Source organism: Panthera onca, chromosome A2 (genome assembly GCF_046562875.1).
Source record: "Panthera onca isolate mPanOnc1 chromosome A2, mPanOnc1 haplotype 2, whole genome shotgun sequence".
NCBI lineage: Eukaryota > Metazoa > Chordata > Mammalia > Carnivora > Felidae > Panthera > Panthera onca.
Genome location: NC_138340.1, coordinates 135250603 through 135265630, shown reverse-complemented (window position 1 = coordinate 135265630; position 15028 = coordinate 135250603).

Sequence of the window (15028 nt, the reverse complement as noted above, 5' to 3'; positions counted from 1 at the left end):
CTCAAGGATCAGGTGATACCCTTGCTGGGCCAAATCCCTGCACAACCCAAAGCTTATGCTTGGGATCTGAGTTTATAGCTTTTTGCGTTTTCACTCACATATTCAGCCATTGCTCTGAAAGAGTGGCAAAACACCTTAGCGGCTAGGTCCAGACATTCTTCAGTCTCACCTGTGTGTTTTGCTGGAACTCTTTGTTTTTCTCCAGCCTGTATCACCAGCAGATCCTCTCATAAGGAATCCCCCGTTGGGGCTTCTGGAGTCCTCTCATGTCAGCAGACGTTTGTTAATGCCACACTCTTAGAAAGCAAATTTCTCTAATTTCAACTCTCAGGAAGAAGAGCATGAGGTTTTGCATTCATTCCCTACCAGAAGCCTCCGGGTCTCTTTTTGCAAACTGATAAGCCACAGAAAATTTTTAAAATTCTGTTACATCTTTTCTGTATGCAAGGAGAGTCTAGTGTCTTTACATTAACATAACTAAGACTCACCACACAAATGATTCCTCTCATAGTGAGATCTGCTCCAGACGTTCCTGTGGGTATTATTCTAGCAACGCTTCTTCCTGCAACAGCAGCTTGTCCGTTTGCAGGTTTTCCTTACACCCCAGAACAAGCTTCATTGAGGCGCTAAGAGACACCAGCACCACCTGGGCAGGACCCCTGATTCAGCTCTTCTCCAAGCTTCCAATTTCTAACCCAGCCTTTCCTCTTTGTCCTTCTACCCTTGTGGGCAGTGGCCGTTTCCTGCATTTCCTGTCTCTAAATACGTCAGAGTGTCCTTTATGTCCTCCAGAACCCAGTTACTAATTCTTCATATTAAATTGCCTCTGTTAATATAACTGGTACGGTATGTATTTCCTCATGGGCCCCTTCCCAACATTTCCCCCCTCCAAGTTGAATACACACCTCATTGCCAGAGGCCTCCACTCCATCCCATGAACTCTCACAAATCCCCAGGAGAGATGGGATGACCTTGGAAATAAATTTCTGATATGACTCTCTCGTCTTGCTATCAAAGCAGCTGAGATTCAAAAGTTAAAAAGGCAGAACCTTCACCTGGTTTTCTTGCCTGCTTTCTACCACAAATGGCCCACATGGACCATTCACTTAGCAATAAATCATTTGAGGCCCTGAAGCCTCTTTTGAATTACTGACCTAGTATATCATTTAACTGAGACCAGTTAACTTAGCCTTAGGCATCTTTATAAAGGAACACTCCTGTGTGAGTCACTGGGCTCCAAATAGTACTTAGCTCTGTATTAGGCACTGTATATATGTGTGGGCACGTAGGGCAGACTCTGAATAAAGTTCAGTGAATGAATTGTTTAATTGGTCCAATCCTTTGAGCATAAGTGACGTCTAGATCTCTCACATGTTCTAGATTACTGCTAGCAATGATCAACATCTGAATCCAAAACATCTGAGAAGAGTAGTTTCATGGCCTTTATAGATGCTGAAAGGTCTTCTGTTGTTTGCTTCTTAGATGCAGCAGAACAGAAGCTTTAATAGGATTTTATAAGAATGTATATCCTACTAATTAGATAGGAAGTGCACATAAATTCACAGCACAGTTTTATTGGGTGATGTTTCCTCACTGGTGGAATTTAATACTAAAAGTTATAGATAAGTCTTAAATGGGACAAAACATTTTAAAGGATAGTTTTCAAAAATTTTTCCATCAATTTTTGTGTGATAAATTGTGCAAAGAGAATAGTAATTTCAGTGTGGGCAGTGGCTAACCCAATGAGATTTTTTTCCCAGCAATTTCTGGGGCAGTGCATGGTTGTTACAGCCTGCCACAGAACAGCACGAGGACTCAGAGAGTGTGACCTGATCGTTGCTATGGTCCACACCTTCTATACATGCTTCCCCTGCCATGTGCCAACTTCTCTTCCAAAGAAGGTAGGCTCTGCCTTGGGATCAGTCTGTGGAGACAAGTCATGGCAACATGCAGCTTCTGAGTGATGAAAAAGGGGAAGGGCGGGAGGGTGTCCAGGAGGCCACGTCTCTTTGTCAAAGAAAGGCAATTGAAGAGCAATGAGTTTAAACAACTTTGGCCTGACGTCTGGGTGGCTTAGTCAGTTAAATGTCTGACTTCAGCTCAGGTCATGATCTTGCAGTTCATGCGTTCGAGCCCCCACATCAGGCTCTGTGCTGACAGCTCAGAGCCTGGAGCCTGCTTCAGATTCTGTGTCTCCCTCTCTCTCTGTCCCTCCCCGACTTGCACTCTGTGTATCTCTCTCTCAAAAATAAATAAACATTAAAAAATAAAATTAAAACAACTTTGGCTTGTGCTTCCTAATTTCTTTATATTGATTTGGGAAATTTCATTGGAAATGAATTTGGGGCTCATGTTAGCCAGATAACTAATTTCTTTCTCTACTTGTTTTTGCTTTTGAATTTTTGCCAACCTTAGAATTTGGGGATAAAATGTCCAGCAGGACAGAAAAGCATTTGGAACAAATATTTAGGGCAAATATATATTAAACACACTGTGTGCTGGCCTCCAGGGAAGCACTGAATAACCTAGGGAGGTGCTTCCCAGACTTTGCTGAATATTAGAATTACCCAGGCAACTAGAAAAATAAAACCACACACCCTGATCCCTGGGTTGCGCTCCACACCAATTCAATTGGAATGTCTGGGTCAATGAATAGTGCTGAAAGATTCTTCAGGTGATTTCCATGCACCATGAAGATTGGGAATAATTGGTGTAGGGGAACGAGGCTGAGGTTTGGGGTAAACCAGCCCTGGGTTCATGTTCTGGTTCTTCCACTTGCCAGCTGTATGACCTCAAGAAGAAGTGTAACATCTTTGAGCCCCAGTTTCCTCTTTGGCACAGGGAGATACCAATACCACTTCAAAGAGCTGTGGTAAATATTAAATGGCATGATAAGAACAAAGAGCACAACTCTTACCCAATAGGCACTTGTTAAAGAACTCACAGACAGAATGGGTGCCGAGGTGGCTCAGTCAGTTAAGCATCCAACTTGGGCTTAGGCCAGGACCTCATGGCTCACCGGTTCGAGCCCTGTGTCAGGCTCTGTGCTGACGGCTCAGAGCCTGGAGCCTACTTCGGATTGTGTCTCACTCTCTCAGCCCCTCCCCTGCTCATGCTCTGTCTCTCTCTCTCTCAAAAAATAAACATTACAAAATAAAAAAAAAAAAGAACTCACAGACAGAAATAACATTTGAATGTTACAAATTCAAAGCATAGTCACCTAAGTGCTAGAAGTAACACACAAGGGAAGACAATAGAAGGGGCTACTGTCCAAGGAGAATCAAAGAAATCTTTATAGAAAAGACGACCATTGACCTGAGGTTTGACTGATGGGACCATTTGGGTTGGCGGAGAAAGAAGAGAAATATCTTCCTGACAGAAGGAATAGCAAGTGGAGGCATGGGATAAAGAACAGCGGGTTCAGGGAACAGCGGGGAAGCCCATGTGGCAGGAGCGAGGGGCACCGAGAGTGTGGTGGGAAATGTGCCAGGGATACCATAGAGGGCCTCAAATGCCTTCCCAGGAGTCTGAGCCTTTCCCCGTTCACAATGAGGAATCAGTGCTATCTCTGAGGTGGAAATAGGATAATTAAACCTCTGTTTTTAAGCTTGAGAAGAGAGGAGTTTGGAGGTGGGTGAACCAGGCAGATGGTGGTGGCAGTTGAGCAGGAGGAGGGAGTTAGGGCCTGAATTACAGACTGCACACAAACTGCATGGCTGCCGGGCAGCATGAGCTACTCATTCACTATGGGAAGTCACTCTCCAAGGTTTCTATGTACATGTCTGGTTGGTGGTGTCATCTACACATGATGGGCGACTTTTAGGGTAAAGACATTGAATTTGGTTGGAGACATGCCAGGTTTGAAGTGAGATATCCTGGTGGCAGTTGGAAATGTAGGTCAAGAGCTCAGAAGAGATGGGGTGGAGTCCAAGTGGGTGGGGAAAGTGACCAGCATGTGGGTGAAGCTATGGGAGAGAATGAGATGGCTCTGGGAGGGAAGCAAAGCAAGAGAAGGCCTTCTAGGACCAAGCAAGATGACATCTTTGGGAGAGGCCCACGTTTAAAGAGTGACAAAGGAAAACATGGATAAGAGAGTTTCAAGGAGAATCTGGAGAAAGAGTGTCATGAAGGCTAAAAGAAGAGATTTCCCAGGGCTTTGTGGTCAAATTGGAATTAGGAAGTTGGGCAGTCATTGTTTTCCATTGAAAAGGCAGGTTCTGTTGGAACAGAGTTTGGAGGGTTTAAGAAGCAATGTGTGAAGAGATACCCAAGACAGAAGTTGAGTATAAGCTCTAAAGAAGGGGGTGAGAAGGTAGTGATGGTAGCTTCAGGGAGATCAAGATAGAAGTAGGGTTAACTTCTGTAGAAATATCTCACCATTCTTTTAAATCAATGGGAAGGGGATCTGACAATAGAGACAGTAGAGAAAGAGGAAAAATGGATGTGGTCGTACCCTGAAGGAGACTGGAGCAAGGTAAGAGTTCAGATAGAAGGAGAATTGGGACAAAGAAGAAAATAGAGATTGGCAGTTAATGGTGAATCAATAAAATCATTTTCAATGGCATTTAAATGAGAAAGAGAGAGGGAGAGGGAGAGAGGATGGAGAGAATGACATGCCTGAGTGATATGGGGCTGAGCAGCAAGAGCAGGTGTTGGGGACAAGCAAGATAGACAAGGTGAGGGAAATAGAGATCTGCTGGGCGTGAATGAATTTGGTACCAGCTTACTGCAGTGTTTTAGTGGCCAAGTATGGGATGCTGGTGGGGTGGGGAAGAAACCAAAGGGAGCTGGGAGTTTATGAGATTAGGGAAGAGTAAAGACCGAGGGTCTGATGAATCCTAAAAGATGGTTCACTGAGAGAAACTGAGGGGAAATCATAGGAGCCCAAGAGGTTTTCTTCACTAAAGGAGAACAAAGACATCCAGGTCTTGGAAATGAGGCATGTGTAAGGGGATGAGTCTATGGTATGGCTTTGGGAGCCTAGTTCAAAAATCAAAACAGAATGAAGTTGTGTCTGGGAAAGTATTTCCTAAGCTATAGGATATGTGCTATTTTTTATATATTGTTTTCATTATTTTTGGAATGGATAGGGTGAGGAAATATAAGGATAACCTAGTGTATGAATCATCCATGTTGACACTGAAGTTGTCCAGGATAATGGTAAGGGAAGGAAGGAGAAGAGAACTTTCTACATTTATTAGGGAACATTGAAAAGTGTCTAGATATCAGTGGATGACAGCGAAGAGGATGGTACATCCTCATGCTGGACATGGACCTAAAAAGAAAGACAGTTGTTTTAAAAAGTGTTGCAGAAACATCTGGGAGGCAGCACTGTGGGGTGAGAGGAACAGTGACCCTTTCCCCAGGGCATGGGACAACAGTCTCCAATTGACAGAAATTGAAGACAATGCAGCCATCAAGAATGTTCAAAAAAGGCTCTTTTTATGGCAACAAACAAATGAAATCACAGTAGCACAAACAAGGGTAGCTTAGTCTTAGAATATAGAGATCTAACAGAATCCCTGGACAGGAAGCAAAGTGCAGCTGGGCTTTGAATGAACTCACGGTTATTTCTAGAAAGCCATTGGAGACCAAGGTAGCTTACTCTCCACTTTTCATTCACGTGATGGCCTCTCTTCTCTCTGTAGTTCAGCTTCCTCTTCCTCTTTCTTAGTCTCTTTCCTCACTTGTTTAAAATTTCACATGGCCCAACATGACTGTTGGCCCCAGCTCCTCATCATGACCTTGCACTTCCCATTCTGTCTCTCCCTCTCTGTCCTACTTCAGTGAAAGAAAGAAACTAAGCCCTCTCACCAGGCATATCAAGGGCTTCTTGCTGGTCTCTGGGTTAGCTGTCCAGAGGTCAGGGGTCTCCCCTCCTAGGTAGCTACATAGGGTTCAGTCCACTTAGGAGGTGCTGGAGTAAGGGAAAGAAATGTTGGTCATGTGGAGCTCAAAAGAGAAGTCAAGACTTCATTAAAGTCTTGGAGGGAGTGTGGGAAGTCACACTTTAAAAGTCCACAGCAAAAAGGACTTAGAAGGAGGTTGACAGAGGACAGAGAGCCCAAGGAAGGTGATAAAAGTATCCAAATGGCAGGGGTTACATCTTGGTTTCCTTGGCAGATCAAGCAGGCAGGAGCTGGGATACAGACTGGAAGGCCTGGGTGCTGTGTGCATGAGCACCCTGTGGGAGTCTAGCTTGTGTTAGCCCCTGGGCTCCATTCACAAGCCTAAGGTAACCAGAGGGCCCCACCCCATGGGCTAGTCTGGCTGAAAGTCCTCACTCTGAGCAGAAGCAAGGATGGCTGGATTACTCAGGCCTTTCAGATTTTCCTTCTCAGAGGAGAAAGGATTCCAGGTAGGGAAGACCTGGTAACAGCTCTCAAAATTCAAAGAGTTTAGGAAATCAGTCCTGGGAAAAGCTGAACTAGGAGGCAGAACAAGAAGTCAGTTGTCCTCACAGTGTAAAAGGGTAAGTCAGCCATTGGTGCTTGGGGATGACTCACACATATTCAGAAGTCTAAGCTCACTGAGGTCATGTATCCAAAAGTCCTGGTGCCAGATTTCCTCAATGATGGCCAGTCAGTTGTCCAGCATGCCTGCCAATAACAGGCCAACCTTTCTCAGGACAGGGGGCTGCCACTGTGTGGCTTGCTCCCCACAGTTAGTGCTTCCAAATATTAACATAGAAGCAGTATGGGCTGTGTGGAGGCGGAGCAAGGAGAGGGAGGGAGAGGCGCGCTGGTGGTAAAGCCACGGCATGTGGAAGGAATGAGGAGAGAAGCAGCAGAGAGAAACTGTCACAACAACATTCTGGAAAATGCACAGGAGCAAATACATTCGTTCTCAAAACATGTTCCATTTTCCACTAAAAGAAACCCAGAGCTCCTTTTAGGGGCAAAGAAAGTACAAAACAAGCTTAGAATGTCTTGTTGTGCCAGAAAGCCAGGAAGTGACCAAAGAATGATGGGGACATGTGAAAAAGACACAGATGGCATGGACTCCTTCTAGCCAAATGTGGCACAATTTGAACATCAAAATAGTGATCATAATAGTTTATAACCTATTGATAAAAAAGGAATTCACCAGTCCTTTAGATACAAATAAACCCACGAATAAAATAAAAGTTGGTGAATGATAGGATCTTTACATAGTACCAAAGTCCTCCCCACAAAATACTTATTAATTAATTTATAAGGGGTGGGGGGGATAGGGAAGGGTCACCTGGCAGATACACCTTAATCAAGTGATCAACATCTTCATTGCCAGTAATTGTACAAATGGAAAACATGTTTCCTGATGCAATGAGAACACAGCATTACTCTGGAGCAGCCCTGAGAAAGCCAATCGTGGGGAAATGTCAGACAAGACTTCAGACAAACTGAAGGACATTCTACCAAATAACTGGCCCTCAATCTTCAAAAGTGTTAAGGATTTGAAACTCAAAGAAAGTCTGAGGATCTGTTGCAGACTGAAGAAAACTACAGGGACAACTAAATGCTGTGTATGAATCTGAAGTAGATCTGTTTGCTATAAAAAAAGGAAAAAAACAAGGGTGCCTGGGTGGCTCAGTCAGATGAGCGTCTGATTTCGGCTCAGGTCATAATCTTATGGCTTGTAAATTCGAGCCCTGTGTCAGGCTCTGTGCTGACAGCTTGGAGCCTGGAGCCTGCTTCACATTCTGTATCTCCCTCTCTCCTTGCCCCTCCCCTGCTTGCACAGTCTCTCTCTCTCTCTCTCTCTCTCTCTCTCTCTCTCTCTCTTAAAAATAAACATTAAAAAACTTTTAAAAATCCGTATTAGGACAATTGGAGGAACTTGAATGGATCGTTGATGTGGAGAGTGATGAACTGGGTCAACGTCAGTTTTCTGTTTTGATAGTTGCATTGTGGTTAAGTACAGGAATGTCCTTGTTTGCAGGAAATGCACACTGAAGTATTTGAGGGTGATGGGGCATCATGAGAGCAACTAAATCTCCAAAAAAAAAAAAAAAAGCTTTTGGACTACATTCCCAACTTTGACGTAAATTTTTGTTTCAAATGCTTAAAAAACACAAACTATTAAAAAAAACCAACTGGTGTTTAAAAAAAGGAGCTTTGCTTTAGAGTATGTAATGGGTTGAACAGGGGCCCAATGGAGAGCATCCACATCCCAGAACCTGTACGTGTGACCTTATTTAGAAAAAGGGTCTTTGCAGATGCAATTAAGTTAATGATCTGGAGATGACAGCATCCTGGATTATCCGAGTGGGCCCTAAATCCAATAACAAGCGTCTCTTTAAGAGACGCACAGGGAAGAGACGCACAGAGGAGAGGCTATGTGAAGATGGAGGTACAGACTCGAGTGATACAACCACAAGCCAAAGAATACCAGAGCCACTCTTCCCCGGAAGGGAAAAGGCGAGGAAGGATTCTCCCCCAGAACCTCAAGAGGCAGCGTGGCCCTGCTGACACCTTGGTTTCAGACTTCTGGCCTCCAGAACCAGAGAAAATAAATTTCTATCATTTTAAGCTGCCCAGTTGGTAGTAATTTGTTACATCAGCCCTAGGAAACTAACACAGAGTACTTTTCTCCTTTATTTGTTGGAAATAGAAAACTAGCACATCAAAGCAAGATGTGCTTTGGATGTCTCCACCAGTTTAGGCTAGAAGCCAGATGGAGGACATTCATCTTCTCAAAGGGGAACACCACATTCCTGAGAAAAAAGGACTTTCCAGGTCACAGCACCACCAATACTGCATCTGGCATTCACCATTTGCACGTCGAGTGCCAAGTTCTAGCTTGGTGGGATTCTTCCTATGGCAATGGTTCTCAAGCAGGAGTGATTTTGGCCCCCAGGGGACATATGACAATTTCTGGACACATTTTTGGTTATCATAACTGTGGGATGGGGGTTGCTACAGGCATCCAGTGGGTAGAGGCTGGGGATGTTGCTAAATATTTTATAATGCACAGGACAGTCCCTCACCACAAAGGGATTCCTTTTTTTTTCTACGAAGAATACTCACACTTCTCTGTCAGGATAAGAACAGAAGGAAGGAGGAGGCATTCCACAAATACTTCTGGACTATGTTTTTTCATTGTGGTAAGAAAAGATAACATGAAATCTACTCTCGACAAATTTTTTGATGTACTGTACAGTATTGCTAACTATAAGCACTATGTTGTACAGCAGATCTCTAGAATGTATTCATCTTGCCTAACTGAAAACTTATACCCTTTTAAAAACAGCAACTCCCCATTTCCCCCTTTCCCTATCCCTTGACAACTACCATTTTACTTTCTGCTTCTATGAGTTTGACTGTTTTAGATATCTCATATAATGGAAACGTGCTATGACCAGTTTACTTCACTTAGAATAATGTCCTCAAGGTTCATCCACATTGTCACATAAGCCAAGATTTATCTCTTACGTAAGGCTGAACATAATTTCATTATATACATGTATAGACCACATTTTCTTTATCCATTCATCTGTTGATAGACATTTAGGCTGTCTCCACCTCTAGTTCATTGTGGAAAAGGCCACTATGAACCTGAGAGTATAGAGATCTCTCCAAGATCCTGATTTTAATTCTTTTGAATAAATACTCAGAAGTGGGATTCCTAGGTCATATGGTAATACCATTTTTAATTTTTTGTGGAGCCTCCATACTGTTTTCCATAGTAGCTACAGCACTTTACATTACCACTAACAGTGTACAAGGTTCTGATTTCTCTACATCCTCACCAACACTTTTTATCATTTGGGTTTTTTTGATAATAGCCATCCTAACAGGTGTGAGATAATATTTCTGTGGGGTTTTTATTTTGTTTTGTTTTTGTCTCATTGATTTTGAATTGCACTTCCCTGATGATTAGTAATACTGAACATCTTTTCATATATCTGTTGGCCATTTGTATGTCTTCTTAGAGAAATGTCTATTCAAGTTCTTTGCTCATCTTTAAATCAAGTTATTTTTTCTTTTGCTGTTGACTTATGTGAATTCTTTATATTTTTTGGATAAAGGGATAAATCGATAAAAGTATTTTCTCTCAGTTGGTAGGCTATCTGTTCACTTTGTTGATTGTTTCCTTTATAGACGGGAAGCTTTTCAGTTTGATATCATCCTACTTGTCTATTTTTGCATCTGTTGCTTATGTTTTTGGTGTCATATCCAAGAAATCATTGCTAAGACCAATGTCATGAAGCTTTCCTTTCATGTTTTCTTCTAGGAGTTTTACAGTTTCAAGTCTTTTAAGTCTTCGATTCATCTTGAGTTGGTTATTGGGTATGGTCTAAGATAAGGGTCCAATTTTTTTCATTTGTACGTATGCACATCCAGTTTTCTCAACACCATTCATTGAAGAAACTGTCCTTTTTCCATTGTGTATTCTTGCCACCCAGTAGAAGATCAGTTGACTATATATGCATGCATTGATTTCTGGGCTCTTTATTCAGTTTAATTGATCTATATTTCTGTCTTTATTCTAATACCATGCTGTTTTAATTATTGTGGCTTTGTAATATATTTTGATACCAGGAAGTGTGATGCTTCCAACTTTGTTCTTCTTTCTCAAAGTCGTGTTTGGTATTTGGGTCCTTTTTTGTTCCATATGAATTTCAGGATTGTTTTTTTCTATTTCTGTAAAAAGAAAATGCCATTGGTGTTTTGATAGGGATTGCACTCTGGGTAGTATGGACATTTTAACAATATTAAGTCTTCCAATTTATAAACATGGGATGTCTTTCCATTTATTTGTATCTTCTTTAATCTTTTTCATCAATGATTTGTATTTTGAAGTCACAGTCTTTAATCTCCTTGGTTAAGTTTAGTCTTAAATATTTTATTATTTTTGGTAAATGAGATTTTCTTAATTTCTTTTTTAATAGTTCATTGTTAGCCTTCCAGACTATTTCTGTCTTCTCATTCCAGAAGTCTGTGGTTTACAGTAGGATATGGGCTATGAATGAGGTGTGGGGAACAAGCAGAAGATCTGGGATTTCTCAGGAGTCCCAGCCTCACACCTTTCTGTAGACTGGTCTTGAACTTAAACTCTCACACATGAAAAGAAATTTCAAGTGACTACTGTAAATTGGCTCTGAACACAACCAAAGAAAAATTTCAGTTTCGACTACCAAACTGCATTGTACAAAGAGTGCCAGTGTCCAAGCCATGAACCCAAAGAGCTTAAGTTCTCATGTGATACACCTTGAGAGGAAAATACTTCTAGGACTCTATCCACTTCTCTCTCCCTCCCTTCTCCTTCTTTCTGCTCAGCATTTACTGACCACAAACAATGGAAACAATATGCTAAACATTGGGAACAAAAAGATAAAGAAATTAGTAATTTACTAGGTTAGAGAGAGAAATTAAAATATGAAGTTCTGAGTGCTGTCATAATGGTATCAACAGAAGGAGAATTTTTTTTACAGCTTTCTATACATGATAGGGAAAATCAAAGTAGGATTCAGATATGTCATAGGAGAGATGAAGAAAACCTCCTGGAGACATAAAATTGAAACAAATATCTCAAAGCTTGGTGCAGTCCTTTCTGTGGAAGAAAATTTGCTGTGGGATATGTGGAGCTCCCAATTTTTGGAAGTCCAATGTGCTTTCTAAGTTCTGGTGAGACATTTCCAAACCAAAGAATCTAGAGATATTTTTAAAGGCAAATATATATTTGAATCTTGAAAGTCTACATGTATAAAAGGCTTCTTGCTGAAATTCAAATGTAACTTGTGAGTCTTGCTATAGATGCTATAGGGCCCCTTGAGTGTCAGGCTGTCAGTAGACATAATTGCAACGGAGCAAGACAGAGAAATTAGGACCTGGGGCAGCTTTCATGATTCACATTCTCTGCTCTTATTTGGATCATGTAGGAAAATCAGGTAGATTACCTGAATGACCCCTTTAAGACATGTCTTTGGCTATAGTGACAAATGATCGTTGGGCAATCTCATTTGACACTTTGATTAAGCAGGTGATTAAAATAGTTGCTTGCCTATAGTTTGGCTACTTTTAGATTCTAACATTTTCTGGAATCCAAAACCCTGAGAAAATATGGGCAAATATGCTCAAAGGAGTTGAATACAGAAAAGGGGGCTCTTTGTAGCTCTTGCATATGAAATTGCAATTGCAGTGCCATTTGAATAGCTGATACCCTTCCTGGTGACAGCTATAGGTTCATAAGAGCTGATCCAGCGACTGCTCAGCTAATTGAAGTGCCCTGTAGGTTCTCTTTGCCCTCGAGAACCTTTCTGATAAATAGCTCTTGACCAGCTCCTTATATGGCTGTAGGCTGCCCCAAGAGATTGAGATGTATTTTGGACACAATCTGATCCTCATTTCTCAAGGGTCTCAGGCCCTCATCTTTGCAGCTGAGGGAGATGGCCGTGGGCTCCAGAGGCTCTCGTGCCTTGGCCCCATGGCAGTCACTTTTCCTCTGAAGATTCCCCCTTATCTTGAAGAAGAGAGGTGCCTGGCGCTTGTCACACTGTGTTGGGCAGTGACCAAGATAGTTGAAAGAAGGCATGTGGGGAAATCAGAACTGGCAAAGTTGTATAGGAGAAAAGTGGCTCTTGACTTGTTCACCTTTTGAGAGCCTTTGGGGCCCACTAAGACTAATTTCATAAGCCTGGGCATGATATTCTAGCTGTCCAATTTTGTTTGTTTAACACTCAGAGGAGCCACACCAGAGGGAAGAGTTGCAGGTGTTACCTGGCATCAGGTGCCATGTGAGAACCCCATCCCAAGGACTGCATATGAGGACATTTTCCCCAGCAGACTGTGGCCCTTGCCACAGGCCACAAGCATGAGCACATTGAATTTTTGCTCATTGACGGAACTCAATGCATAATATATATTTGAATAAATGAATGAAGCAAAGAAAGGAGATGGTGGCTCATTAAAATTTGGTGCTTGGATCCTGAAGCAAACTGAAACAAAAATAGGTCATCATTGTGAATTTTACTGCAGTGACTAAAAGGATTATACCCTGTGAAATCTCTAAAGCTATCTATTAATGATGCTACAACAGATGCTTAAGAGCATGCTAGCCATAGAAGAGAAAAACCCAATGGCTGAAGTGGACAAAAACTCATTTTGATATTCTTAATGCAGAAGGAAAAATATTGTGGCTTTTTGTCAATGGTCTTGATGAATTCTGACACCCTCATCTCCTACTTCCTATAATCGCTGTGGTCCCTCACTGCCCAAACTGGTTCTGACCTCCCCAGCAGGAACCAAGCACTCTGTCACAAATAGCTGCTTTTCTAAATAGGATGTTTTCTAACCTCCTTTCCAGAAAACTCTAGAGAAATATACTTTCCACCTCCTCCAGGTAGACCTTTCTTATTGGAGGGCACATCTTCCCTGAGGAGTATAATATAGAGAGGGAAGAAAACTTACAGGTAAAAGAAGGAGCCAAAAATGAACAGACAACTCTCTCAGGCTCTACTCGTGGCAGCCCATATTTAATGTGGAACTGTAACTGCGGAGTGAGAGCTATTCAGAAATGTATACCCAGGAGTGTAACGAGCTATAATATATGAACTGACTTTGGAGTAACATGTAATATGCTTAACATAACACTGCAACCAGGGGAACCATTTTTTAAGAATAAAACAACGAGGGAGAATAAATATCATTAATACAGAATGAGTGACGGGGAGTTCCCAGTGAACAGGGGATTTTCTCACTCTGACATCAGATTCTAACTGCAGAGGGACCATCTTAGTTGTCACTAACCAGCTTTAAAATAAAAACAAAGTAAAATATAATTTGTTAGATATAAGGCCCATAGGCCTTAGGGTTGATGAAAAACCCCACTTGGTGGGGCCCCCAGGAGAGTGATAGTTACTGACTGGTCACCATGGCCAAAAAAACAGCTCTTAACAGCCTCTCTCAGGTACTGTCACTGGGTTTTTCTTGGATGACTGAAGAGAGAATAGAATACTTGAATTATGACTGCTGCCCCAAACCTTAATCTCTCTACTTTGTTCACCCGTGTTGGCATCGATGGACAGTTAAAAGACCCCAGGGCCCTCCTGGGGGGCCATGGCCAACATTCATGGCCAGTACCAAGGGGGATTGAGGAGAGGCCACAGAGCAGCAGCACCTCATGGCTTCACGCAGCCTGGTTCCTCTTCATATTCTGTCTGGCAGGCTCTTACCTGGTAAGGATGGATGAAATACTCAGAAGAACCACATGCCTTGTTCATGGGATCCTCCTTTTGATTTGACTGGTCTTGTCCACCGTTTTCCAAAGTAAATGTAGGTATTCTTTATAAAAGGAGAGGAGAAGTACTGGGTTAAGACATCATTATGGGATGTCTCAGGACTTCTGAATTTGTGAATTTCTAAGAGAATGGTAAAGGTTGCAGGATATTCCAAAAAAGCGTTTTACTGGACTAAGATTTCTGAAAACCCGTTATGGGAAACACTAATCTGTATTTATTACAGACAATTACTTCCTATTCCAAGTCCATACACAGCATTCTTGTTTTTATGCTTATATCCTCTAATCCAGGAATATTAGTTCCCTATCTCCTATCATAACACATATGGCTGGAATGTGAAGAAAAATGTGAAGTCTGCCTTGTCCTCTGGGATCTGCTCAGGATCTTTGGGGAGTATTTGTGAGGCAGTGTTCTCTAGTGAACTTTCCAGAGGCCTGAAGGTCAGCTGATGAGTGGTCTGCATCCAGCTCACGGAGACAGGGTAGGCAGGGAGTTAGAGGCATGTCATGTGCATGCTGCATTGGGGTCACTGCCCAGGTGCTAAGGAGTTCAAACCCAACTCCGTGACTTGGTAGTTGCTATGGTGGGGTTGAAATTAGTACCTACTTCACAGAGTGATTTGGAGAATTCAAGGAGGTCACGCAGATCAAGTACCTGGCATGGTACCTGGTACACAATAAATATAAACAATGGTCACTTGAGGAACACGGGATAAGAAGAAATCACACGTCCCAAATAAAATGATAATTTGGCAAAGTTTTCACAAAAGTTCCTCATTAAGCTGCTGTTCCAACGATGGAATAAATA